Here is a 26,739-nt window from a genome sequence, read left to right on the forward strand (position 1 = left end):
ATTTGAAATCATTAATAAAAGTATTTAAGTAAAACAAATGTTAACAATTTCTAAGGGCCATATGTTAAGATGTAAAAGATAAATGTAGGCACATATGGGTATGTTAACACACACACACACACACACACACACACACACACATACACACACAGTCAGCTCTGTTCAGTTCCATAATTTACACTAACAAACAAGTGAAATGCTGCTTCATATCACTAATACAAAAAAAAATGAATGAAAACTGAGGTTTTATTTCACAGCCAATAAATTGGAATAGATGAAAAAACATTGGAAGGATATACTGTTGGTAGAGCTATGAATTGTTGGCTCTATCATTCAAGAAAACAATCTGGAATTATGCTAAGAATCTATATACGCTTTGACCCAGAAATTCCACTTCTCAGCATGTATAAAGAAAAACAGGTGCCAGATGCTTCTAAAATATTCACGGCAGCACTTTTCTTAGTAGGAAAAAAAAGTGGAAGTAAAGATGTCCAGTGGTGAATAGCTAAATGAATTGTGGTACAGGAATGTAAAAATACATGGTACCATATGAAACAATGATTATGAATTCAGGAAGTCCACAAAATTCACTGAATGAAGCAGAACCAGGAAAAAAAAACATACTGACTGAATAAATGGAAATAACAAAAAACAGTCCCCCAAAACAAAACTGAACACCATGACTATAATGATGACCAAAGTGGGTCCTGGAGAAGAGGGTAAAGATTATCCACAATGAGTTCTTTTTTTGGAGATTAGAAGGAAAAGGAAAGGTAACTGGACAAAATGGAAAAGGGCAAGGTGTGTGGAGAAGGGTCATTTTTAGACTTAGACAAGTTCTGTTTGAGAGTTGGAAAAGTGGGATTGGAGTTCAAGAGAGATATTTGAGATGCATCAACAGAATTAACTAAACCCATTGAAAGCAGACTATATAGAGAAAAGGGCAGAAAAGGGTTCTGATTAATCTTGAAGAATAGTTATAAAGCTAGAAAAATGATTCAGCAAAGGAGAATGAAAAGACAGAGGTAAATACCTTACATACCATAACAGGGAAGCAAATACTTATCTATGGTATGAAAACTGAAGGAAGTCAGACATACACCATCTTATTCATCTTTCGCATTTCCATGACAGAAGGCACATAATGTCACAAAAATCTTGAAGTAGGGAGAAAAGAGACCTCAATGGCCATTCTGTCCAATCCATAACCAATCAAAAACACCCCAGAATAAAAAGTGATTATCAAGCTTTTGCTTGAAAGCTCTCCAGTGAAAGTAAACAGCTATTTCCAAGGAAGTCCATTCTGTCTTTGCATAGCTCATCAAATTTAGCTAAGCCTGAGTTTTACCTAAAGCCTCAATTTTCCTCTATATACTTTCTATTCATTGCTTCTTGTTCTAAACTCAGTGATCCAAGCAGAAATAGTCTTCTTTACAAGATGGAATTTCAAATATCTGGAGAGAATTTGATTTCCCAAATTGTCCTCCTCTAGCTAAAAAATTTAATCTCCTTCAACCAAATCTCAACCCAGCAAGTCCTCAGTCTTTCAGCATCTTGACTGCTTTTTTCCTGCTACTAGTTCCTCTCCAGTTTCCTATGTTTTTTTTTAAATGCGGCACCCAGAGCTGAAAGGTGCACTCCAAACGTCCCTTTTACTGACTCAACACACTGCTTACAGTCTCTCTCTCTCCTTCCTGACAACTTCCATACCAGCTAGTCTTGCCATGCCATGCCCCTCTTGTATCTAAGATGTCTTTTTAAGAAGTAAGATCTTATATTTATTCTATTAAATTTAATTACACTAGGCTACAGGGATGGTGTTGTCATTCAACATGTGAATCTGCCAATTAAACTGTCCATTTATCTTTACCCAAGGGACACACTTTAAATGGCATGGGGACATTTTTTTCCAGGTTGACATTGTGCTATTAATTACAACCAGGTTCAAACCAGGTTCAGTTGTGTTATCCAGCTCCTAACACTCTATTTTGTACACAACTATAAAATGAGAAGCCTTGTCAGATAGTCTGCTAAAATCTTGGTAAACTCTATTGCAAATTCCTGATCAATCCTGTCATAAAAGTACTCAGACTCCTACAAGTGTTGCTGAAAGGGAAGCATTCAAATCTAGCAGGGAACCCTCTCGAGAGACTTAACAAAGAGTTCCTGAGATAAGTTGTCATACGTAATTCACAGAATGAATCTGGGCCAGAAATGACATCATCAGCCCTGTCCTTGTTAAAATACAAGCACTGGCTGGGACTGTTGGGTGCGCTGAAAACAAATTCAATTTAAATACCATCTGACTGGAGGAAATACTGGAGAAAAAGAAACCTGGAAGCAGGAAAACCAGTAAGGAAGCTAGTAAAACCACATGGGCAAGGACCTTCAAAACTCAGTTCAATCAACTTTTACATAAGGCCTTTCCAGATCTCCCCCTGCTGAACTGGTCCTTCCACCAACATCTACTTATTTCATACACTCACCCCTCTTCCCTCTGGATCTAAATTGTAAGTGGTTTGGCCTTGGCCCCCCCCCTCTTTTCAATGGGGAGCTCTTCCTAGGCCCTTCGGGAGAGGGGGTCCAGACCAGCGGCTTATTCATTCATCCACGACACACCTTTCACACATTACCCCCCCCCCCGTGAATCAGCTCCCCTTTAATAGGACATTAGAAATTAAACTCTTAGATGACAGGGCCTTTCTTTTTCTTTATATTCCCAGAACTGAGCAATGTCCAGGTTAATTAAGTACTTAATAAGCTGGTTGTCATTGTATCCCTGGTGCTAATTCACAATTTCTTAATTAAAGTTTGCTGTTTGCCAAATATGAAAAAGAGGTGGAAATAAGAGGACTTTGTAGCTGCTTGGATGTGGTCAAGCAAATCAAAGACGTTAAGAAGGCAAAGCCTGAGACTGGAGCCACAAGGACAAGTTCCTGGGCCAACCTCTTCTTGCTTCCACACCACTCCCAGCTGCTGACCTGAGAAGGATTCCTGTCTTATAGAGAATCCAGAGGGGGAAAAGAGAACTTCACTTCAGAAATATCTTTTCTATTATAAGCTTCTGTTAAAGAATAAGATTTTTAAATGATCTTAAACCTGTTAAATAGAAAAATCACCAAAACGAAGGCACATTGAGGATTTGCACAAACTGATGCAGAGGGGAGCAGAATCACTTATATACAATGACTATGATAACTTAAAGACAGACAATCATTTTTAGACATGCCTATAGTGTAAATTTGCTTTTGCTTAATTATGCTTACAGATTAAGAAAAAAGAGGGCCTTTTTATGGTGGAGATGCTAGAATTAGGAGAGAAAGTAATGTGAAAAAAATGGAAGACCATCAATGAAATATACAAGTACAGAGAACGAAGATGGATCAGAGAGCTAATGTACTGAATTAAAGACTTTCAAAAAAGCTTTATGTAATGGAAATTCTCATTTCATGAATAATCTTTTTCTGTTCTTTCTGTATAGTAATGCTTAGTCTGCTGGTTATTTGTCAAAATTAAAGTTTCATGTACAAATACTGTAAACATACTATCATGACAGGATATTTTTATACTTCACCAGACTGGAAAGTCCTTTCTGAGTTCTTAATAATGTCAGAATAATTTTGAGCACACCGACACATCCATTTTTATATTTATATGACAAAGTTATCTGTTTTAGTTTCCTTATTGGCAGCAAGATAAAAAAATAAAAGTGGGTCTTAATATCTCTGGTGTCTAGTATTGTATTTTGCATGGAAATATGCTTAATGAATAAACGTAGAATTGAAATGAAAAAAAGTGAAGCCAGGCATTAAGTATTTTTAAACAATACCCTGTTAAATATGTAAACACTAAGGGCTTCTGAAAAGTTTTATTTTGCTTTAAATCCCTGGTTTACTATATTTTTCCAAATATTAGGTTTCAGATGTTAAGTTTGAGATATGTACTATGCATCTAGTTTCTGAAACAGTTGGGACTAAGAATTATTACTGGTAAAAAGATTGATGATGCTAAGCCTAGCACAAAGTGAAAAAAGACAGAGTATTAATGATATTTGAGGTCCCAAAATCCTGGAGGCAAAGAAAAATACAGAACAAAAGAATAATTTAAGTAGAAAGATATAGGGAAAACATCAAAGGTTCCCTGGTCTACATATGACAAAACAGCTATAAATTAACAGAATTTATCATATCATATAAATGGGAAAGTAAGAACAAATATTCTTAATCAGAATATAGTCACTTGAAAATAAAGTTTCTTAATTATAGGGTAGAATCATGTTAATGAGATAATTTTAAGAGAATAAAGATATAAACCTCCATTAGGGTTCAGTATATTTCTGAGGTAATGAATGAGGAAGTAGAAGGGGGAATGAAGCAACAGAGCATGGTATAAATTGAGGATTTCTGTAATAACAAAGTCAGAGGCTAAGGAAGTCAATTTTCTCTATGTCACAAATAATGGAGGGACAACACCAGGGATTTTTAATCTACCAAAAACCAAGCACTCTGTTCAATATGTGTGTATTTTCAAGGACTATATGAAATGAAAAATTCTTTAAAACTTATATAAATAAAACCAACTAAAATCATGATTAAATTTGCACATATATTCAGAAAAAAGTGTTGAAAACAAATAAACATTTATTAATATTAAAAATATTTATAAGGAGTGGCTAGGTGGCACAGTGGATAATCGAGCACCAGTCCTGGAGTCAAGAGGACCTGAGTTCAAATTTGACCTGAGACACTTAATAATTACTTAGCTGTGTACCCTTGGTCAAGTCACTTAACCCCATTGGCTTACAAAAACCAAACACACAAACACACACACACACACACACATATATTTATATAGGAAGCATAGTTATAAATAGTATTTTCTGATGATGGTAAATTACATCTAAAGCTATAAGCAAGCATTATATTTAATGGAAATAAGCTACAAGTCTTTCCAATAATATCATTTTTTTTAAAAAAAGAACATCCATTATCACCACTATAGAAACATTGGCTATTTCAATACAGAGGTTTAAAAATTAAGAGAGTTTAAGTACAGGAAGAAAAGAAACAAGATGATTTTTTTTGTAGATATGATGATCTACATGTTAGTCTAATCATTGAAACAATATTAACTGAAATAATAACTTTTAGATAAGATTTAAAATTAATCCATATAAATCATGAACCTTTTAAAAACATAGTACTAAGAAAATATAAAAATGGATTATATGAATGTAATTACAAATCACTGCTGAAATAGAGACAAATAAGTGGGAAAATTAACTGCCTGTGGTTGGGCAGTGTCCAAAAAATAAAAAAAGAAGAAAATCTTTCCTAAATTTATTCATTTTGTACCATAACATCAAACTACAAAATAATTATTTTTAGAGAATGAGGAAAAACCCCAAACCTAACAACAACAACCCAAATCCAATATTCATATAGAGGAAGAAAATGAGGTCAATATTATCAAGGGAAATAATGACCAAAAAAAAGTGTCACGTTAGGAGACAGACCTAGCAGTACTAGATATTACACTACATGTATACCAAAAAGTGGTCGTCATCAAAACTTTCTGCCAATAACTAAAAAGAAAAAAAAAAGCGAAGTTGATCAGTGGGACAGATAAAGTATCTAACAAATAGAAGCAAATAATATAGTTGCAAATGTTCAACCTCAAAGAACAGAAAAATTGCTGAGAAAATGGAAAAGAAATCTGGCAGAATTTAAGTTTGCTAAAATCTCCAACTACCTACCATAATAAAATGACAGAGATGTGTGCCTCAGATATAAAGACTACAAGAAAAGGAATAATAAAATATCTTTACAATTATGGACCAGGGACAAATTCATCGATCAGTTAAGAGCTCACAGAAGAAGAAATAGCTTATCTTTATCACATAAAATTGAAGTTTCTGCATATAAAACTGATAAAGTTAAATTTGCAAGGGAAACACTTGACTGGGCAGTGGGGGTGGAACAAAGCTTTGCTGCACAGTTTCTTTGATAAACATCTTATATCCAAGATATAAGGAACTGTTTCATATATTTATCGAGAGATTTCTCAATGAATGGTCAAAGGATATGAAATTATTTCTCAAAGGAACAACGTCAACCAATCAGTAGTCATCTAAAAAAATGCTCAAAAGCACCAATAAAAAATGCAAATTAAAATAACAGGTTCTACTTCATAGCTTTGATTATTATTATTTTTTGGCAAGACAATAGGATTAAGTAACTTGCCCAAGGTCACACAGCTAGGAAATTAAGTGTCTGAGGCCACATTTGAACTCAAGTCCTCTGAACTTCAGGACCATTGCTCTATCCACTGAGCCACCTAGCTGCCACCATACTTCATAGATTTTAGAGTGACAAAGGTGACAAAAAAAAGAAAAAAAAAAGGTAATTGTTGTAGGGTAGTAGAAAGGCACTCCCCTGCCTTGATACAAGCTGGAAAGTTCATTTACTCTATTATTTTTTTCAAAAAATGATTTGCTTTTGTCTTGCCTCAGATGATTCCTACCAGGCCTTTCCTTTCTTTTATTTCTAAAGTTCATTGAAGCATAATAGCTCTTGGATCTTATTTTAACTCTGTATCAATCTCCTTGTTTTAAGCCTTGGCTAGATTTGATTTCCTTCTCTATCTTATTATCCTGCTGTTTTATGATTTATCCCATTCCCAATTATTAAGGATGCTTTCCTCTCTTCTGTTTTTGTTTGGATTTTTTTGCAAGGCAAATGGGGTTAAGTGGCTTGCCCAAGACCACACAGCTAGGTAATTATTAAGTGTCTGAGAGTAGATTTGAACCCAGGTACTCCTGACTTCAGGGCCGGTGCTTTATCCACTGTGCCACCTAGCCCCCCCCCCCTTGTTTTTGTGTGCTTCTTCTACTGCATCCTTTACCCCTTTTTTTCACAAAAAAAGGACAAGACCACAAAAAGAGCCTGCTCAGCATTGTTCTGAATTTGAATCAACCTGTTTCCAGCCCACTATCCCTCTGGATTCTTCCACTAAGAGCCCCAAATACGAGGTCTCCCTGCTTCTTAAAAACCTCTCTTGACAATTCACCCTGAATCTATCTTGCCTCTTTGATGACCCTCCCCTGAACCGTTGCTAGGTTCTCCTCTACTTGAGGTTAAATTGAATGTATTTCTACACTAAGTTGTGTGTTTTAAACCCCCACCCCCTTTTATAGTTTAAATAAATGCTCCCTCCTTCTTTGTTTTGCAATGTTTTCCCTGTATTTATATTCTATTAATTTTAGCAAATAAGCTCCCTCAATCTTCTCAGCCCCCTTTCCCCCCAGTGTTATTCCCCCCCCCCTTTTCTTTCTTCTTTTAAAGTCATTAAGACTTAAAAAAGAAATCCACTTTGAGGCTGTTCTCTTTTATTCCCTCTATGACATTAGGGTTCTGAGAGGAAGTGTACATAATTTTCCCTTTATGAGAATAGAAACATTTCATTCTTCAATATGAGTACCTTACCATTGTTTACTCACAGATGCCTTTTTAAATATTTGTCTGGACTCCTAACAATCACTTATACTCAGGTTTGGTATTTTCATCCAGAATGCTTAAAAAAGTTTTGTCAAGCTGAGCAAAGGGAGCAGAACAAGAGAACATTTTCCATATTAATCACAACACTGTGACTCGATCAGCCTCGATGAAAGCAGCTCAGAGAGATAGGACAACCCTAGATGACTGTAGACAATGCTGTTCCCATCCGGAGGAAGAAAAAGCAAAACAAAGCAAAAGAAACTCCTGACAGAATCTGAATGAACAGTAAGTTCACTTTTTAAAAATTTCTCTTTTGTTTTTCCTTTCTATCACGTGGTTGTCTTTCTTTTCTCTTAGTTCTAATTCCTCAAACAGAAAATGACTCATCTGTAAACATGCTAAACACAAATATTTATGTATAGTGTTCACCAGACTGTTCACCCCCTGAGAAGAGAAGGCTGGGAAGGGAGGGTGGAAGGAGAGATTATGTGACTTAGAAATATGCATACCCATATCAATAAATGTTGAAAAACTTTCATAACATGTAATTGGAAAAATAAAATTATCAACTGAGGGATAATTAATTTATCAAATTAAAAATTCCTCCCCCCCCAACCTTGTAGCATTTATTCTATGGCTAAATTACTCTTGGTAAGCCTGTACCTTTTACCTTCTGAAATATTGTAACCCATACTCTCTGCTCCTTGATAGTAGCAGCTACAAAATCTTGTATAAACCTGACTGGCTCCTTGGGAGATTATTTTTTCATGGTTACTGTGTTAAGAAAAGTGCAAATTATCAGAATTACTGCTTTTACTTTGTAGTACAGTACTTTATAGAACAGTATGCAGAACAGTGTATTTTCAGCAATCTCTAATGAAAGATCACAGTTTGGGGCAATTATGGGAACCTTACCCTTTATATTTCTTATAGATTCAGTTATCAAAATTCTCATTTTTGAGTGCCATTTTCTAGGAAGTTTATCTCCACGAAAGTTAAGGATTGACTAGTCCTCATTAGCTTATTTTCTAGATCAAAGGTTTTCTCTGGAATTAGCCATTTTCTAGGAAGTTTATCTCCACAAAAGTTAAGGATTGACTATTCCTCATTAGCTTATTTTCTAGATCAAAGGTTTTCTCTGGAATTAACTTAGTAATTATAGATTAGAAATTATAGCTCTTCATGTAGATATGATGTCTTATGTGTAATTTTAATTACATTATTAGCATTGGCATGGCATGGCATTTCTGGTATTAAAACTATGAGAATGGAGAAAAGAGTTTTAGGACAGATAAAGATGGCTTTCATTATGGCAGACTGTAAGAACACATGTCCAGGGGAGTTTTTTCTTTGGCTAACTTTTTACATGGACAGAGTGACCTATATAAACTAAGATAGAAGCAGGATTTAATTTCACCCAAGCTTGCGAGTGAAAGAAAAGAAGATATAAGTTTCCTGTCCACTGAGTTCCTAGGTTCTGACCACTAGTCAATGCTCATAATCTCTTAAACCATGGAACTATTTTAAAATTAACTCTTCTTTACAAAGATCACTAAAAGGTAGTAGTACTAACTTACTGGTCATAAAAGCACTAATCAAATGTTCAATATAACAAGAACAATTACAGTTGTTTTTAATAGAAGTGTTAATCTGAAAAAAATTCTAATTAAGTCAACCAAAAACCCCACCCATAAAAACAACACAAAAGTCAAAATGTAGTTCTATCTGTACAGAAGGTCTAGGAGTTTAATGAATATTTTTATGATCTAGTGGCTAAGGGATAATCCATAGCACTTGTGGAATAATTCTCACAAGGGCACAAGATCCCTTTGACATCTAGAGGAACTCTGAGGGTCAAGTTCTGACAAGCATAATAAAAAAAGGAGATCCTCTCAAAGGCAAAAGTTGTGCTTTTACTTTTCATTAGTCTTCATTAATGGAGTGGTTGCAGTTTTAGACAACAAGAATGTAGTTCTACCATTTTAGAGACTGCTTCATACTAGAGTTCTAAAACTATACAATTTCTAATTTCCATCTCCCTCATGTGCAGTATAAATCCTTACTTGAATGAGAATGTCTAAATAGTTTCTAAATATGTATTTCTTTCTCAAAAAACAAAACAAAACAAAACAAAAAACTAGTCCAAGGACAAAATACTACTTGTCAGGGAAGAGTCTGTAAAGGAATTTTCTCTATTCTTAAGAGAAGTTACTTATTTATCTTGTCTTAACGAGCAAGGTGATGGGAGAAATGAAGGTATAAAAACAAGTAAAAATAAAAATTTATTTCTAAGAAAGCAGTATATACATATTAGCTATTATTATTATCATCAGTAAAGTACCTAACACACACACACACAATTTTTTTTTAAAGCTTTTATCAAAATCCCTTCTATGACCAAAGGGGGCTTTGAAGAATCTGGGTCAGTAAAGGCTGAAAGTAATGGACACTTTTATTTGGTATGTTTAAGGTAAGGTTCAAATGGAAGGCCATGTGGCTTAACTTAAAGAAGTAGAAGGCAGGGAAAACAAGACTGACCTACTAAATCTGGTTTACACTAAGGGCAAGACTGACACCTTCAAAATGAGACTAGAAAAGAGGTAGGGCAGAGAATATGGTCAGTATGGATGACAAGGGAGTTTTCCGGTTGATGGCAGGAAGAATGTGTCCATGATATTTTCTGAGCTGCACTCTACAACTTGTCTTGGCTTACTCAGATCGGCAGAGGGTGTGGAGGGAAAAGGGTCATAACAGCTTTAATATCAGGACTGTTTGGAGCTTTTACAGAGAGGAAGAGGCCTAATTCTTAGGCAGACACATTTTTTCCATCTCAGAGGTCAAAATCCAGGAGGCACCAGTCAACAAGGAATGGAAACTGCAAATTTCTACCTCTAAAAGATTCTAAATAGAGGATCATTCCAGAAAAGGAGCAGGGCAGGAATAAAGGACACAGCTGGGGAATGAAGATTCAATTTTGAAAGGCCAGGTTGGAAAAACCAGGTTTAAAAAAAAATCATTCTCTGTAAGATATTATTGGTTTCAAGTTCTCTTAAGTTTACACAAATGAATCATATTCATTCCTCTATCAATGAGTTATGAGTTAGTGTTTTTAAAATGAAAGTAGGATGAGTTTTGCAAAGTCTTTTAATTTCTCAGTCTTTGACAATTCAGTTCTTTAATACCCAGTCCTTCCCCCATCTCCAAACCTCTCCCCTTCTTTGTTATTATTGGCTGCTCTCTCCATATTTATTAAGCAGGTACCTAGTGAAATCATTAGTTACCTCTTTCCATAGTTTTTTCTAACATTTATAGTTAGAATTATTTTGTTTCATGACTAATCACAAATATAAAGAACATCATTAACTTAGGCCTTCCATCACTTTCTAATAGGAAGCAAAAAAGAATTGATCCAATGGACCTGTAGTTTAATCAACTTGTAAAGTTCTAATTCTACCTTGATAAAGAAATCAAATGGGAGCTCATTTAGTAGTTAGCCAACAAATAATTTTCATTTTAGGATGGGAAAACCAGTAGAGTCTGGGAGTAGTTCATACATTTCAAAGAACAGTTCTTTGGAGTCTAGACTTTTGCAAACTTCTCTGGCAAAACTAGTCCAATTTCCTACAAAAATCAGCCACAACTGGGGCAGCTAGGTGGCACAGTGGATAGAGCATTGGCCTTGGGAGTCAGGAGGACCCGAGTTCAAATCTAATAATTACCTAGCTGTGTGGCCTTGGGCAAACCACTTAACGCCATTTGCATTGCAAAAACCTTAAAAAAAAAATCAGCCACAACCAAACTCTGGCCAGAAAGTTATGCTCATTCTTACCTATTAATGTCTTGACAAAGATGCAGGGGCACTGCTGCCCAGGTTTTACTACCCAAGCTATCCTGAGATTAATACAGTGGAAAGGGTTAGCTTATTTTTAGTGTCACTAAAGTCTGAAGTTTTCTTTTTTTTCTCTCCTTAGCAAGACACTTGTGTGCTGATGGGGATATCCAAAACAAAGATTTCCTTTGCATTGAAAAACTATTCCAGTAATTTGTAACTCTTCCTTAAAGATTTTTAAAAAGCTATGGCAGATGATTCATCATTACTTCATGGACTTACCAATAATGTTCCAATCACAATTAGGATGTATAAACCTCTTTACATTTCTTGAATTAACTACAGTGGAATCACTACCATCCTCATCTTTTTATGGTTTAGAAAAATGACTTCGATTTACACCTCAAAATCTTCCACTAAACATTCAAATAAATGCTTGTTTAACTTTCTCCATGTGATTACAACTTATGGGGTAGATCACTGCATCTCATCCCTTTCTTAACAGATCACAGAACTAATGTAAACACTCTAAATGTCCAGGTTGGAAAGATTCTTCTAGTCCCACTCACAAAAATCATGCCTCAAATTCAGAATCTCCTGTTTCTTCAGGCTTCACTTCCCCCTCACTGTTTTTTTTTTTTTTTAAGTTTTGATCCACCTGATACACATTTATTTGAGTTCTCAGGAAAGGCTCAGAAATCTGATCCAGATTTTCCTGTTCAGTTTGAAGTCGAGAAAGACCATACTTCCAGATAGAGAATCCAAATTTATCTTCCCCTACCTTCTTTATAAAGGAAAAACAACAACAAAAATCCCCACTTAGATAAAAATGGCAGAACAGGTAGCTTTCCTGCCCATTGTGCCAACTTAGAAAAGTATAGAGGAAAAGAAGTTTTCTTTTTTCTAACACTGGCTCCAAGTTAACACAATATGGGCAGATTTGGCACCACTGAAAATTAACTAAATTTAAGAGTATTAGAGTATAATTTGTTCTAGTCCTGATTAAACCATTTCATTAAAAGGAGTCCACTGTAAGCAAGTGTGACAGAAAAAATGAATAGCATATTATACTGGTATCAATGAAATACAGAAGACAAAAAAGGATACATTTTCACAGGGATCACACAGGACGCTGTGACCCAATACCCAGTATCAGGACTGCATACAAATACTGACAATTATATAAGCTTTTGTCAAAGGCTAGAAAAATTGAAGACTTTGCAAAACTCATGACAAATTCTGAAAATGAAGATCTGAAAAACCTACTTTCAATTTAAGTTTTTGGATTGGAAGAAGAGACCTTGCAGGATAGATGATGAAACATAGGCAATAAAAAAAAAATCAACTGTCTTCTGTCCAAGGTAATGCAGATAAAAACTTAAGTGTTGGGACACAAGGCAGAGTCAGAATCCCAAACCAAATCTCCTGACTCCAAATCCACTTGATGCTTTCCACTGTACCAGCTGGCCTATAAACTAGCAATTAATTGGCCATTACATCATACATTAGATGGTTAATGGAGAATCGTCTTTTTAGATTCTCACTTTAAATGGAAGTAGCCCTGGCTTGAAATTGTTATTCTAAAACTCCAAAGTGCTGAGTAATATGACTTCCAAATACCACAGAAGCTATCAAACAATAAAACTGAAATACAAGAGAAAACAAGTGCTTCTACCAAGAGGTATGCTTGTGCCTCTCTTCCCAGTGACAAGCCCCCTTTTCCCTTGGGACAGGGTGCTGATTGCCCCTAGCTTCTGGTTTTCCTGCGCCATCCCAGGACCTAGGCTGACCAAGCTAACTCTGGAAGAATATGGTATTTACACTACAATTTCAAGTAATTTACTGCTCTCAAAGATGGTATGAATGGATACACTTCTATCCTCCAATCTCCCACGGGGTAATAACCAAATAAATGAATACACATAATTTACTGTGAAAGGCTGATACCATAAGCAAACAGGGAGGTGATGTCAAGACAAGCACATGAATTGGATTTGAGTGGGGGGTGGGGTAGGGGAAGGGAAGCTGTGCTAAGTCACCAGCCTCACTTTCTCCTCCAGAGCCATCTGAGTCCAGTGGTCAGAAAAGAATCAGGATGACTGGAGATGGCCCTGGATATGAGGCAGTCAGGGTTAAGTGACTTGCTCAAGGTCACAAAGCTAGTAAGTATCAAATGTCTGAAGCTGGAATCGAACTCTGTCCTCCTGACTCCACAGTCAGTGCTCTATGCCACCTAGATGGAGTAATAATTTATTGTCAGATATATGGATAAGGGAAGAATTTAGGACCAAAGATGATAGAGAGCATTACAAAATGTGAAATAGATAATTTTGATTCTAAAAAAATTAAATAGTTTTTGTATAACCAACATCATAAAGAAAGCAGAAAACTGAGGGAATTTTGCAATAAGGTCTCAATTCTCTATACAGAGAACTGAGTCTAATTTATAAAAATACAACTCATTTTCCAACTGATAAATGGTTAAAAAATGCAACATTGAGTTTTCAAAGAAATCAAAATCAAAGCTATCTAGAATCATATGGAAAACAATGCTCTAAATCACTACTGATCAGAGAAAATGTACTCCTATGATACTGGCTAATAGGGCAAAAAAGAAAAATGCTGGATGTAGGAGGGGATGTGGGAAAACTGGAATACTACTGCAGTGTTCTAAAACTCCAAAGTGCTGAGTAATATGACTTCCAAATACCACAAAAGCTGTGGAGTTGTGAGCTGCTCCAATCCTCCTGGAGAACAGTGCAGAACTATGGCCAAAGAACTAAAATGTGTATATATTACTTTGATCCAGCAATACTACTGCTAGGTCTTATAGCCCAGACATCCAAAAAAGGGAAAAGGACCTTTTGGCACAAAAATTTTTATTTTATTCCTATGAATGTATACACACACAAATATATATACATATACATATATATATATATATATGTATGTGTAAGATAAAATGTGAAAGGATAGCAAATTATTAACAATGACATGAAAGGATGTGTCAAATCACTAAAAATAAGATAAAAGAAAATGAAAATAGCATTCAAGTTTTGTATTCCATCCAGAAAATTGGCAAAGAAGACAAATGATGGAAGGGGATGTGAAGAAAGATAGGCAGAAACACTAATGCACTATTGGTGGAGCTGAGAATTAATTCAACTATTCTGGAAAACAATGTGGAACAATACTCACTTAATTTCTCTACTCTTTGTTCCAGTCAAACTGGACACTCTCAAGTCTATCAAGAAAAGAGGCAAGAATATTTATAGTAGTTTCTTTTTGTTTTGAGCCCAGACCTAGAAACAAAATAGCTAGCCATCAACAAAGGAATGCTTAACTTAAAAATAGTGGTATACAAATGGACAGGGAATTTACTGAAGTAGACAAAATGCTAAATATCAGAGTCAAAGACATCTGGGAAGCCTTGACTCATGCCAAGTGAAGTGGGTAGAACCAGGGGATCAAAGTACTTGATGCTTGAAAGAGTAACATGAGGGGTGAGGCAGCTAGGTAGATAGAGCACCAGCCCTGGAGTCAGGAGGACCTGAGTTCAAATCCAGCCTTGGACACTTAATAATTGCCTAGCTGTGTGGCCTTGGGCAAGCCACTTAACCCCATAGCCTTGCAAAAAAAAAAAAAAAAACAACCCTAAATAAATAAATGAATGAATGAATGAATGAATGAATGAATAAAAAGAATAACGTGAGGGGACACAACAGTGGAAGACTTGAAGAACTCTAATCTCTTTGTGAAGATTATAGAGTCACAAAAATAGGGCTGTTAGGGAACCTAGGTGCCATCAAGCCTAATCCTCTCATTTTACAGTGAAGACACTGAGCAACAATTTTGCCCAGGTTCTCAGTCAGAAGTCGGGGGGGGGGGGGGGGTGAGGATGATGGAGGACAGATGAGACATGCGTTCTTTGACATGGTGAATTATGCTTGACTGAATATCTGCTTCAAAAGAGGTCACATTAGTGCATAAGGAGACACGACAACAAGAAAATCAACAAAACGTTTTCTTGAAATGTCCAGAAGAACAAATACAAGTTAGTAATAAAGTTGATAAATCTATTTCTATGACAATTTTGGACCATCTTTCTTGTTCTTCCTATCTTGAAATACGTATTGGCAATTAAGTTCAATAAAAAAGAAAATAAAGGTACACTATAATGTACTGTTGTTGAAGCTGCAAACTGGTCAACTGATTCTTGAAACTAATTTAGAATTATATAAAAAGACCCTCTAAACTGCTCATACTCTAACATAGCAACACTACTTGGAAAACATGAAAAGAGGCGGAAGAGAGAAGGTAAGGGAAAGAGAAGAGAGAGACAGAGTAAGAAGGGATGTTCACTGGGGGAGGGGAAGAGGATTCATAGGAGTACTTTTTTATTGAAGCAAGGAATTGAAAATTAAGGTGCCATTCTAGGACATTAGGAAGTTCAGTGACTTGCCCAAGGTCACACGATCATTATGTAAGAGATAGGATCTGAGTCCCAGCCTTCAGAGCTGCCTAAATTTTGTTACTGTCATAGTAAATACATACTTTTAGAATTATGTAAAATAGTTTAATTTCACGTATAAGCCTTTTTCTTTTTTGCATATAAAAATATTAATTTTTGCTGATATATGTCAAGTTCATATATAAAAAATTAAACTTTAGAATAATGGAGGTTTTACCTCACCATCTAGCAAACTGGAAAAAAGTGATAAAATATGGGAAAGGTCAGTGCTAGAGGGACTATAATAGTTATTAATAGTCAGCATTTATATAATGCCTGCTATACACTAAATATTTCATTTGATCATCACAATAACTCTGAGAGGAAGGTGCTACTATTCCCATTTTACTGTTGGGTCACCCATTTGGTAAGTGCAGGCCCAGCACTCTCTCCACTGTGGCTGCCTGGTAGTTGGGAAAAGATGGACTGTTGGTAGGAGGATAAATGGTCTAACTTCTGTAAAGTAAATTAGAATTATGCTACAAAGTGACTAAAATATGCCTTTTGTCTCAGAAGCTTCAATGATAGATATATATGTATACATATATATATATATATGTATATACATATACATACATACATATAGATCAAGAAAATTAAAGAGACAAATGCTCCATAAACACCAAAAAAGATCATATCAGCACTTTTATGGTGGAAAAAAGAAAATAAACCAATAAAGACAGAAAACAATTAACTGGAAACAGCTAAACAAATTGTGATACTGCCTGTGAAGGTATATTACTGTGCTGTAACAAACTGTGAATAGAAAGAATACGGGATAGATGGTATGAGAAGCCTATAACTTACAGAAACTGAAATAGAATGACGGGGAACCAAGAAAATAATAAACACACAACTAAATCCATATAAACAAAAAAACAACAAACAAATCAAAACTCAGGGCTTTGTAATTATAACAAGAAGCCTGACCTAAAATCAGAAACAGAATACACTTCCTTTGCAGATGTAGGAGACGATGCCTAGGGAATCCTGTTGTACTTGGCTTACCTGTCAATTTGCTCACATGCATTTCTCTTCCCCTCCTTCTGCTTTTTACTTTTTGTTTAAAGAGATGGCTATGTCAGGAATATAATGGTAAATTAAGTTTGATTCTATCAGTAAAAATGTTTCAAAAGTGGACAACTCACAGTTGGTGAAAGTTGGTTAGCCTTAGACTAGATTTTACACAGGTTCTTAACCTGGGATGCACAAATTTTTTTTTAAGGGAAATGAATTGTTATTAGCTGATTTGCTTTTTTATCTTTTGTATTTTATATCTTCAAAAGATAATTTTCTGAAGAAGGCTATAGGCTTCACCTAACTACCAAAGTAGGCCAAAACACAATGATTAAGTACTTTTGGGCTAGACTTTAAACTCCCTGCTCTTTCCATCATACCCTGAAGCCTAACCTGAGAAACTAACAAGTGAAAGGAAAGATGGATAATAGTAAAAACTTAAAATAGGTAAAGGTCCTTTATTAAGTACCTCAGGTTGGATTTGAACTGTTCTGACTCCCAGGACTGGTGCTTTATTCATGGTATCACACAGATGCCACTGTCATATACTTTTTAGAAGGAAAAAAAAGTTTTTTTTTCACAAATTCAATAATTCAAAAGTTTATTAGCATATGAAAATCACTGCAAAAAAAAAATCACCACTTTCCAAGAAATCTTTCACTCGACTTGGGCTTCCTTCTGGGGATGTGACCTCTAAGCAAGACCTAGCCCCTCCAACAGACAGTCTACATTGGGAGAAGGGAGGTGATCCCTCCATTTTTCTAGTTACAGATCAAAGATGATTGATTAAAAACCTATTAAAAGATCTGGGAAAAGCTCAGAGCCAGGAACACCTTCCTTAGTCACGTATGGAATCCGTCCATAGTGAAACCCTTCCCTCCAGAGCTCAAGGCTGAGGATAAGAAGAGCTCCTTAGGTCTCCCTTACTGCCAAGTTGCATGGTCTGGTGAGGAGGATTTTAGCTTCTATGGCAGGAAAATGCTAAATAAGAAAGTGTGAGAAGAAGTGTGACAGATATCCCTCCAGCACTTTCTTCTTGTTCCGCCTTTGTTCTTGAAGAGAACCAACGGCACCCCTTGTTGGGCTCAGATCAAGTGTGCATGGGCGACATCTTGGATTTCCTGCATAAAGTCACCAGTCTCCCTCCTCCTTCCTGAGTCTCTCAAGGCCGGTGGCAGGACAAATGTCAGGACAGGTAGCGGATGACCTTGGCACCTTCAATGGCTAACCAAGTCCCCAGGGCCTCTCTGCTCGGTTAGCCACTGGAACAAAGCGTTCGCCCCATCGCACTCCACTGGGGGAGATCCGTTTTACCCTTGTGGCCACTTCTTCATGGTACAGTTTCTTCATCATAGGGTGAAGATGGACTGAAGATGGAAGACCAGCCCTAAGAAGGGCCCCGCCAACCCTGATCCCAGAGGGGCTAGTTACCTCGGATAGCCCATACACTCCCATGCCCACCACACAGGACATCAAGGTTTCCTGATTAATCTATCCACGAAATTCTCTTCTAGGAAATGTTCCTTGAGTTCTTTTTCACTATAGACTCCTTCCCTCTGTTTTCTCCCTCTTCCTCTCTACCACAGGGTCATGATTATGAAGGGCAGAGTCTCCTTTGCAGAAGGCCCCTCAGCTGAATGGCTCAGAGAGAACCAACTCAACACAAAGATGATGTGGCACACAAAGCATCACACAGCAACAAATCAACAGCAAATGGACCTCAGCGGTCAATCCTGCCAAGGTAGAACAGACTCCCCTTGCTAAACTGCCCGCTCTCCAAAGGGCAGGTGGCATTTCAGCTTCTCTTCAAGGCTGCCCTCCAAGGCCACCAACTGTCTCCCGCAGAACTTTCCTCATCCACAGTCCATTCCTGCCAACTCCGTGGAGGCAGAAGCGTTCCTCTTATTGTCCTTGCAGGGTTCCCAAAGCTTTGCACAACCAGCTCTCAAAAGTTTGGGGCTTTTTGAATCTAAGAAGTCATAAGAGGAACCTTTCAATACCAATGTAAAACAAAACCAACAGAGAACAATAGGCAGAACAATGGGTCTCTCTGGGAACCCCTAACAAACAAGTTAGACTAACAGTAGTAAAACTGGGGCTGGCCATCCATCAGAATGTTCAAGACCAAAAATGGTCAGGAGGCCACAATCACAATGGGCCAAGTCAGTCCTTGGACCCCAACTAGGCAGAGAAAGAAACAGCAGCATCTGGGCTTCCTTACACCTACTGTTGAGCTGATTTGTAAATTCTAATATAATGAAGTCAACAAGGAAATTAGAGACTGCTTGGTGTGATAAAGAGCCTGGCTTGGACTCAGAACACCCGGGTTCAAACCCTGCTTCTGTCAATACTGTGTGACCCTGGACAAGTAATACTGAAGTAAAAAAATCAACTCCCTGAGCCTTTAATTCTGAAAGGGTTGGGGGTGTGTGAGAGAGGCTCCCAGCTCTACAGCTGAACAAGACCTTCAGATCATCCCCGTCCAGCACCCATTCCAGGTGGTGGTTATGGGACCAGCAGAGGGTCACACAAAGCTTTTGAGGCAGGCAGATTTCCTCCATCACTAAGTGTGCAGAAACCTGATCCTCACTGTCTCTAGTCCCTATCTATCTCTAACTTGGATGAAGTCATTTAGACACAGACCCTAAGCTCAAAGTCCCAGGGACCTTTGAATTCTTCTCCACCACATTCTTATGAATCCCAAAGTTGGTCAACTCTAATGTTCTCTCCTGAATATTCTCAACTTCAAAATGAGTAGTGCTCAAAAATGACATTGGTATGGAGATTATCTGGAAAGAGAAATGAATTTTTCTACAGAAACAATGTTATAAATGACTGGATTCTGAAGTTTGTACACCAATGTCTATTAAAACCAAAAAATATATAACTGAACTACTGTACACTTGCAATGGAAATAAATATATACAACCTGTTCAATAATGCAGAAGAACAAAATTAAATCACCTGTATCCATCTTTTAAATGCTGTCAATGGAGAAAAAGATCAAAATATTTGCAGGGATTCTGGTGGGGACATTTGGACACTTTGTAAAGGTTGATAACAACTGTTTTTCTTTGATTTCAAAGCATAGAGGCTGCTCCAAGAATACCATGAGCATCATTCTCATGCTTTTTTAATATATGTGAAAAGAAGAAGAAAAATACAGAGTACAACAATGGGGAAAGAAGGTGGTGAAGAGACAGGGTTGGGACAATTTTTTAAAGCAATGAAAGAATTGAAAATGTATCATGGCGCCCACTCAATTAACCACAATGGTTAGCTGTATGACACAAAACAGCAATTATCAGGTGCTATCAGCTCTCAAGAAAGCTCATTTGCTCAGTGAGAGTTTTAAGACAGTAACTAAACATACAACTAATTGATAGCTAGAGAGGAACAGTTAACAGTTGAATTTTCATAATTTGGAGTGTACATGTACCATCTGTACACAAATCATATATTAAAATATAAATATAGTATGAACCTGTTATCCCTGTTAAAAATGAAGTTATTTATTAAACATGATGTGCACTGATTTAAGGATATAAAGAAAAAAGACAGTACTTGCTGAATCTTTCAGTTGTAGATCAGACGGAAAGGTCTGCTGGTCCTTAGGGTGCAGAAGCAAAAATGGTTGATAATGCCTTTTTTTTTCAGTGTCATTTCCACTGATAAAATGTTATCAGCCACTGATGCTGAACAATCTGACAGCGTGAGGACTCTCCTCTCCTGGCCTTTAGCAGCAGTGGCCAGAGCTGCTACAGGAGCAGGTAGCAGGCTGCATCTCTACAGACCTGGCTTTCCAGGTGATGACCCAAGGGCACTGCAACAAAAGCAGCAGTGTTCCAAAGCCTCCTGATTTGGGATCCTAGGCTGTTTCCATCAGGGTAAAGCCGAAGTGGTGGTGATAGTGGCTTGTCTTGCCTGGAACAAATCATCTTTCTTTCTCTCAGGATGAACTGCTGTTCCAGCGAGACTGGCCTGCCCGCCCTGGATGTGGAGTTGGTTAGTGGCTGGCCCCTTCTCCACCCAAGTTCCTTCCCCAGGTAAGTGCTTGGAGGGCCGGACTGGAAACCAGACCCGTGGTCTCCGGTGCCCTCTCTAACTGGTGATAACTAATGGTCAGCGGCTGTTACTGGTTACGAGGTCTCATACTCCACGACACCTCCCCTCCATGATGGCAGGGTGGATTGCGGTCCTCTGATTGCTTGGGAGACAGACACTGATAATGCCGAGGTTCTGGGTGCAGAGGCCTGACCTGTCTCTTTCGGGATCTATGGAAAGAAGTTGTTCAAGGGGCTGGAGGTGTTATCTTGCGTGTCCTTTGCTTTTTTCTGTCTTTAGTGGTTCCCTATTCCCTTAAGAGAAAAGACAAACTCCTCAGAAACTTCTCAGACTGGTATTTAAAGTTCTCTACTTTGTGGTTCTGATTTGTCTCCAGGCTGGCTCATATCATCCCCCTTTGAAGCACTGTCAATGTGGCCCAGAGACACTTGCTTAGCCTTGCCAATCCATCTCTTGTTATTCTCCCTTCACTCATGCCAAGCTTTCTCAAATGCAGTCAAAGCTCAATTCAAACGTTACCTCTGTGCTAAGACTTTAATTATCTTGCTTTTTACTCATTTGTGTGCTGGACCTGTCCCCTAGTAGCTCATTCTTATCTCTGAATCTTCAGCATGTCATCCCCTTGAGTGCACAGAACACACGCGTGTGTGTGGTCAACATTTTTAAATGCCAACTTTACATTCATATATGAACATATTCACATTATAAGCATCTTGACCTTAGGGACCAGGACTACCCAGTTTCAGGGTGTCTAACATAATGCTGGTATTTAGTGAACACTCAAATGCTCTTTTAAGATTTTGGATGAATTAATTTTTTTTCAAAAAAGGCTGTGTGATGGTCAAGTTGTTCAGGATTCAAATAAATGAATGTTTCAGTATTCAATTAAAAGATTGTCTCTCCACAAGACCCTAGAGTTAGGACCATATTTTATTACCTCTTTGGCTATTGCAATTTTCCTTTATCACAAGTTTGCAGCTGTGGCATCTTGATAAAGGGCTAACCTTTGAGTCAATAAGTTCAAATCAAGCCTCTGCTAAATACTGGTTATGTGACCCTTGGCAAATTGAAACCTTGCAAGAGTTTCTTCACACAGATATCACAAACTAAGAAATTAAATAGCTGTCAATATGTGCCATTAAGGAAAACTTGACTAGCTCTGACAACTATCCTAACATATAAACAAGTTTCATTTTCCCCAAGGCTTTACTGTCTAGTCCAAGCCACAATATTTATCTGAGTATACTGGAAACACTTCCTTAATAATATGTTAATCTGATCACCAACTGATTCTAAACCACAAATTCCTCTGCAAAGAGAAACTACAGAAAACTACAGAAACATTCTCTCTTGTTCAAGAGTCTAACATACCTTCTGACAAGAGGGGCTGAAAAACACCACCATACCTAAGAAGCACTGTCTCTAGCAATCAGAGAATGAAAACCAAATTTTGACTGTATTTCACAAAGAATGATATTCAAACAAAAAAATAAAGGATAGATGCTTCAAGCCTCCTAGAGAGAACTACTACCTTCCTGTTTAGGATATCACTAATGATCGCCAATGTAGAGCACAGGGAGGCTTTCTCAAAGTCTAAATTTACTTCTCTGCAATGTCCAGCCTGTTACTCCAAGTGCCATCCCAGTGAAGGGGGGGGAATTCGAAAACTTCATCCACCACACATTAAATGACCACGAGGAGGGTAGAGCCTTGGCATGGAGGCAGAGGAGCCCCACTGAAACCCTAACTGGTGCTTCCTGCCCCTCACTTCATCTGCCTCATCTTTACAATGAGAAGAGAGGCCTGAATCAGAGGGCTTCTTGGGGCCCTGCTTGCTCCAGACAGAGGATCCTAAAAGGGGCCAGGAACAATAAAGCGAAACTCTCTCTTTGAGTCAGCTCACAATCATGCTCTGGCCTCCTTGAGCGTCAAGACACATGAGCCCAGCTTACTGCAGGGTAAATACAAGTAGTAACCACTCTAGCCAACACCTTTACTATGTGATGTGCTAAGACATTTGATCCTCACAAGAGCCTTGGGATAGATGCTATGGATGTTTTCATTCTTCAGATGAAGAAACTGAGGCAGCGGTAATGCACTAGTCTGAACAGCGTCCTAATTCCAGGCCCAGCACCACCTGCCTGCCACATTAACCTAGACCCTCGATCTCCAGGGGGAAGGAATCCACCCAAAAAAGAAATGAGGCTCTTGTAGCTGCTTGGTGATCCCACTTCCCTTGCCACAAGTATACTGATCATCCCTTCAACTGTTTTCTGGAGTTGTACCAGCAATTAAAGTTAAGCTCAATGGGAAAGAGTTTACAGGGTCTATTTTTATGTTATTTGTTTTTGGATAACTGAGATACTGGCCCATCTCTAATTCTGTGCCATATCTCCCTTTTTCTATGATCTCCCCAACCCCTGATTATAGGCCAGCAATCAGATTTGTCTGTTACTCTGATAGTCCATACATTTCACAGATTTTCAAGGAAACTGAGGCCTTAAAGCTGACTTCCCCAAGAACATCCAAAGGACCAACACAAGTGATTCTCAAATACAGGTCCTTTGATTCAGTCCTTTTTCAGATGATTACCCAGAATCTCTCTCTACTCTATATTCAAAGATAAGTACCTCACCTTCTTAAAGGTCTATAGACTGTCAAAAGGAAAGGAAAACACCTAACATACCTTCTCTCCTTGCCTCCTCTGCAATGATACTAAATGGTGACTTCAAGTTCATCAGGACTGGGACAGACAAGGAAATGGCAGGCTGGCCCTTCCAGGATCCAAAAGTGATGGATAGAAAACTTCCCTTCCTCCTCATAGTTTGATACCTATTTTCATGGGTTTTGGTCCCATTTGCATTTTATACTTTCATTTTCCTTGGCAGAGTCCACAAAAGCAAAACCAGAAGTTGGGTTGTTCTTCCCTGTCTTTATTTAACAAGGGTTCCTTCCCCCCACTTTTCCCTAACAGAACTTTTAAAAACAAAACCTTTTGTTATCCTGAGTTTCAGAATCCCTGACCCTCTTTCTATCTTATACGTGTCAAAGCTTTCTCTATTGATCCCTGCTTCCATTTTCTCTTACGTGGTTCTAATAAGGAAGCTCACTTAGGAGCTCTCTCTATAACAACACTAATCCCTTTGGACAAATCTCTCATTTCCTGGTCAGAATTATTTGGAACTTAATTCTTTCCCTCCTGATGTCTTTCCACAAGAAAAAAGAAACAACAACAACAAAAAAAACATGTTTCATTGATACCTGTAAAACTGGCATCCCTTGCATTAGGAGCTAAGGCCAAAATTTCTATTGCTGATCCCTTTTTTGGATTTTCGATGAACTTCTGATCAAGCCAGGAGATAGGAAAAGTACAGGTAAGAGAAAAATGGGAACTGGAAAGGTACACTGGAGATTCTCTATCTCTTTAGAGCGAGCCGTACAGAACTTCATTCTTCCTTGAAACCAAAGAGGAACAAATCTTCCCCTTTGAAAAAAGGTCAGGAGGATTTTTATAGGGAATATACATTTCATCAGTTATAATTTAGGTTAATGAAGCTGCCTTTTATTTTATTTTTTAGATTTCTCAAGGCAATGGGGTTAAGTGGCTTGCCCGAGGCCACACAGCTAGGTAATTATTAAGTGTTTGAGGTCGGGTTTGAACCCAGGTACTCCTGACTCCAGGGCTGGTGCTCTATCCACTGTGCCATCTAACCGCCCCTGAAGCTACCTTTTAAAGGGAAAACATACATATCTATGGAAGAGTAATCCCAATACTCTTTGATGTAAATTGCTTATTTAAGGGAATTAGAAGTGCTGTTCAAAGTAATTACAGAAAATAGGAAAGTTTGAGGAGGGCAGAGGGATCTAGGCAAGATGCTATGATGAGAGCCTTTAAACAGCCAAAAGGAAAAAGAAATTCTGGTGAGGTAAAATTATTTCTACGATGTAATAACTCTGCCTATAGTCTTACTGGCATCTGACTTGTTTGCTTTATTTTTTAATAAAAGAAATAACAGTTTATTATGTACTAATTATCATCAATCAAGTTTGAGAATACAGAAAAGTCTCTTTCCCCAGGATTTAGAAGTGGAATGGACCTTAGAGATAATATAATTCAAACCCCTCAATATTAGAGATGAGGAAAGAGAGGTCCAACAAGATCATACAAGTAAGAAATAACACAGTAGATTATTCCACTATATCATACTAGTAGAGGAGAAAAAAAAATCCAACAATAATCTATAGTATGGTTCACAGTATACTGTAGAAATGTGAAGCAAGTTAGCTACAATCTGAAATACTGGTTATACTCTATAAACATGCTTACATAGTAGCACTATAGAGTAGGCAAAAAACTAAACAACAAAAAAAATGATAATTAAGTGACTATCAATGAATGGGATAAACTAATGGAGATACTTGACAGTTATAGATTATTATAAGAAATGAGGAATTCTGAAAAACAGGAAAACTTAAACTGACACATAGAAAGTAGAACTAGGGAAACCACAGAGAGAGCTACGACAAATTTTAATAAACATGGACATTAAAAGATATCTAATTCCTATTAATTGCAAAAACCAATATTAGAGTTTTTTTAATCAATGAAACTTTTTTTGTACAATGTGAACATAGTTGTTCCAGGATACTATGAGAGATCCTATGAATCATAAAGATTGCTAGGCAAATATAGAAATATTTTAAAGTGAATCAGCTATTGTGACTTGTTATTATGTTTTCATTTTTAAATCTGAATCTGAGCTGACTTGTATTATCCACATCACATGGATCAAGTTATTTTTTTGTATCCCTAAAATGGAATTGGAAAGTATAATCTCTAAAGTCCATTTTAGCTCTAATTTTATATATAAAATTAATTCCCTGAAACAGCCCATTGTGAACAATTTTCAAAAGTAAAAAACAAGCATATAAAAAATATTTAAGGAAAATAGTGACAGGTTTCTGATTATACTTATAAAACTGAGAGATGGAAAGAGTCAATGTTGGGTGTTTAGAGGGTAATATATAAGACAAGCACACTAATATGATGATAAACTTTGAATTAGTACTACTGTCCTGGAAAAAAAAATTGAAATTAAGAAAAATTACTCAACTGATATGACACCTTTTGATTTAGTAATCCCAGGTGGGGGGTTATTAATGGGAAGTCACTGTGGTGTTAAAAAAAAATTCAGCACTAAAATTTTAGATTTTAAAAAGCATAGGTTTTTTTTGGGGGGGGGGGAGCAGGGCATAGATTCTTTATATATATCTTAATCAGCAATAAGTTATAAAATGTTGTTTAAAGTACCAGGACAGAAAACATTTGTTATAAAGGATAGCTCTCTTGGAAGAAGAGGATGAATGCAGGGGGAATTCAGATGATGTAAAAACAAAACATAACAATTTTTTTAAAAGTGCTATAAAAAATTTACTGACTCACCATGACCTTTTTTTTTTTTGCCCCAGGGACTTGGAAATGTTTTAAGATACAAAGAGGTAAAATAACCTTAAAGTAGGGAAAATTTTAGTAATTATTTCTCTGCCAATTTTAAATTAGAGAAGCAAATCCTAATTGCTGGTTTTAAAAACTATTTTGTAAACAACTTGAGTCCCTATGATAGCCAGAACATCAGCCCACCTATGATGGGATGCAAAAGCAAAAGAAGGTAGTTAGGACTCTATGTGGTTTATGGTTCGGCTGCAAAAGGAATAGGACTGAAGAGTACTTACAAACAAAATGAATACTGAAGTGCTGAGAGGAACCAAAGTAGAGACATGACATGTCAAGTGGGATTAATCGTGGTCCTTGGGGAGTTGTG

The 26,739-nt window shown here is 37.2% G+C and overlaps 1 protein-coding gene across 4 annotated transcripts in view; it reads right to left on the minus strand.

Moving 5' to 3' along the window:
• Positions 1-26,739, minus strand: part of ATP2B1 (ATPase plasma membrane Ca2+ transporting 1) — a 115,260-nt gene that overhangs the window by 56,630 nt on the left and 31,891 nt on the right. The window lies entirely within an intron of this gene.

This window comes from Macrotis lagotis, chromosome 2 (genome assembly GCF_037893015.1).
Source record: "Macrotis lagotis isolate mMagLag1 chromosome 2, bilby.v1.9.chrom.fasta, whole genome shotgun sequence".
In the NCBI taxonomy this organism is placed as follows: domain Eukaryota; kingdom Metazoa; phylum Chordata; class Mammalia; order Peramelemorphia; family Peramelidae; genus Macrotis; species Macrotis lagotis.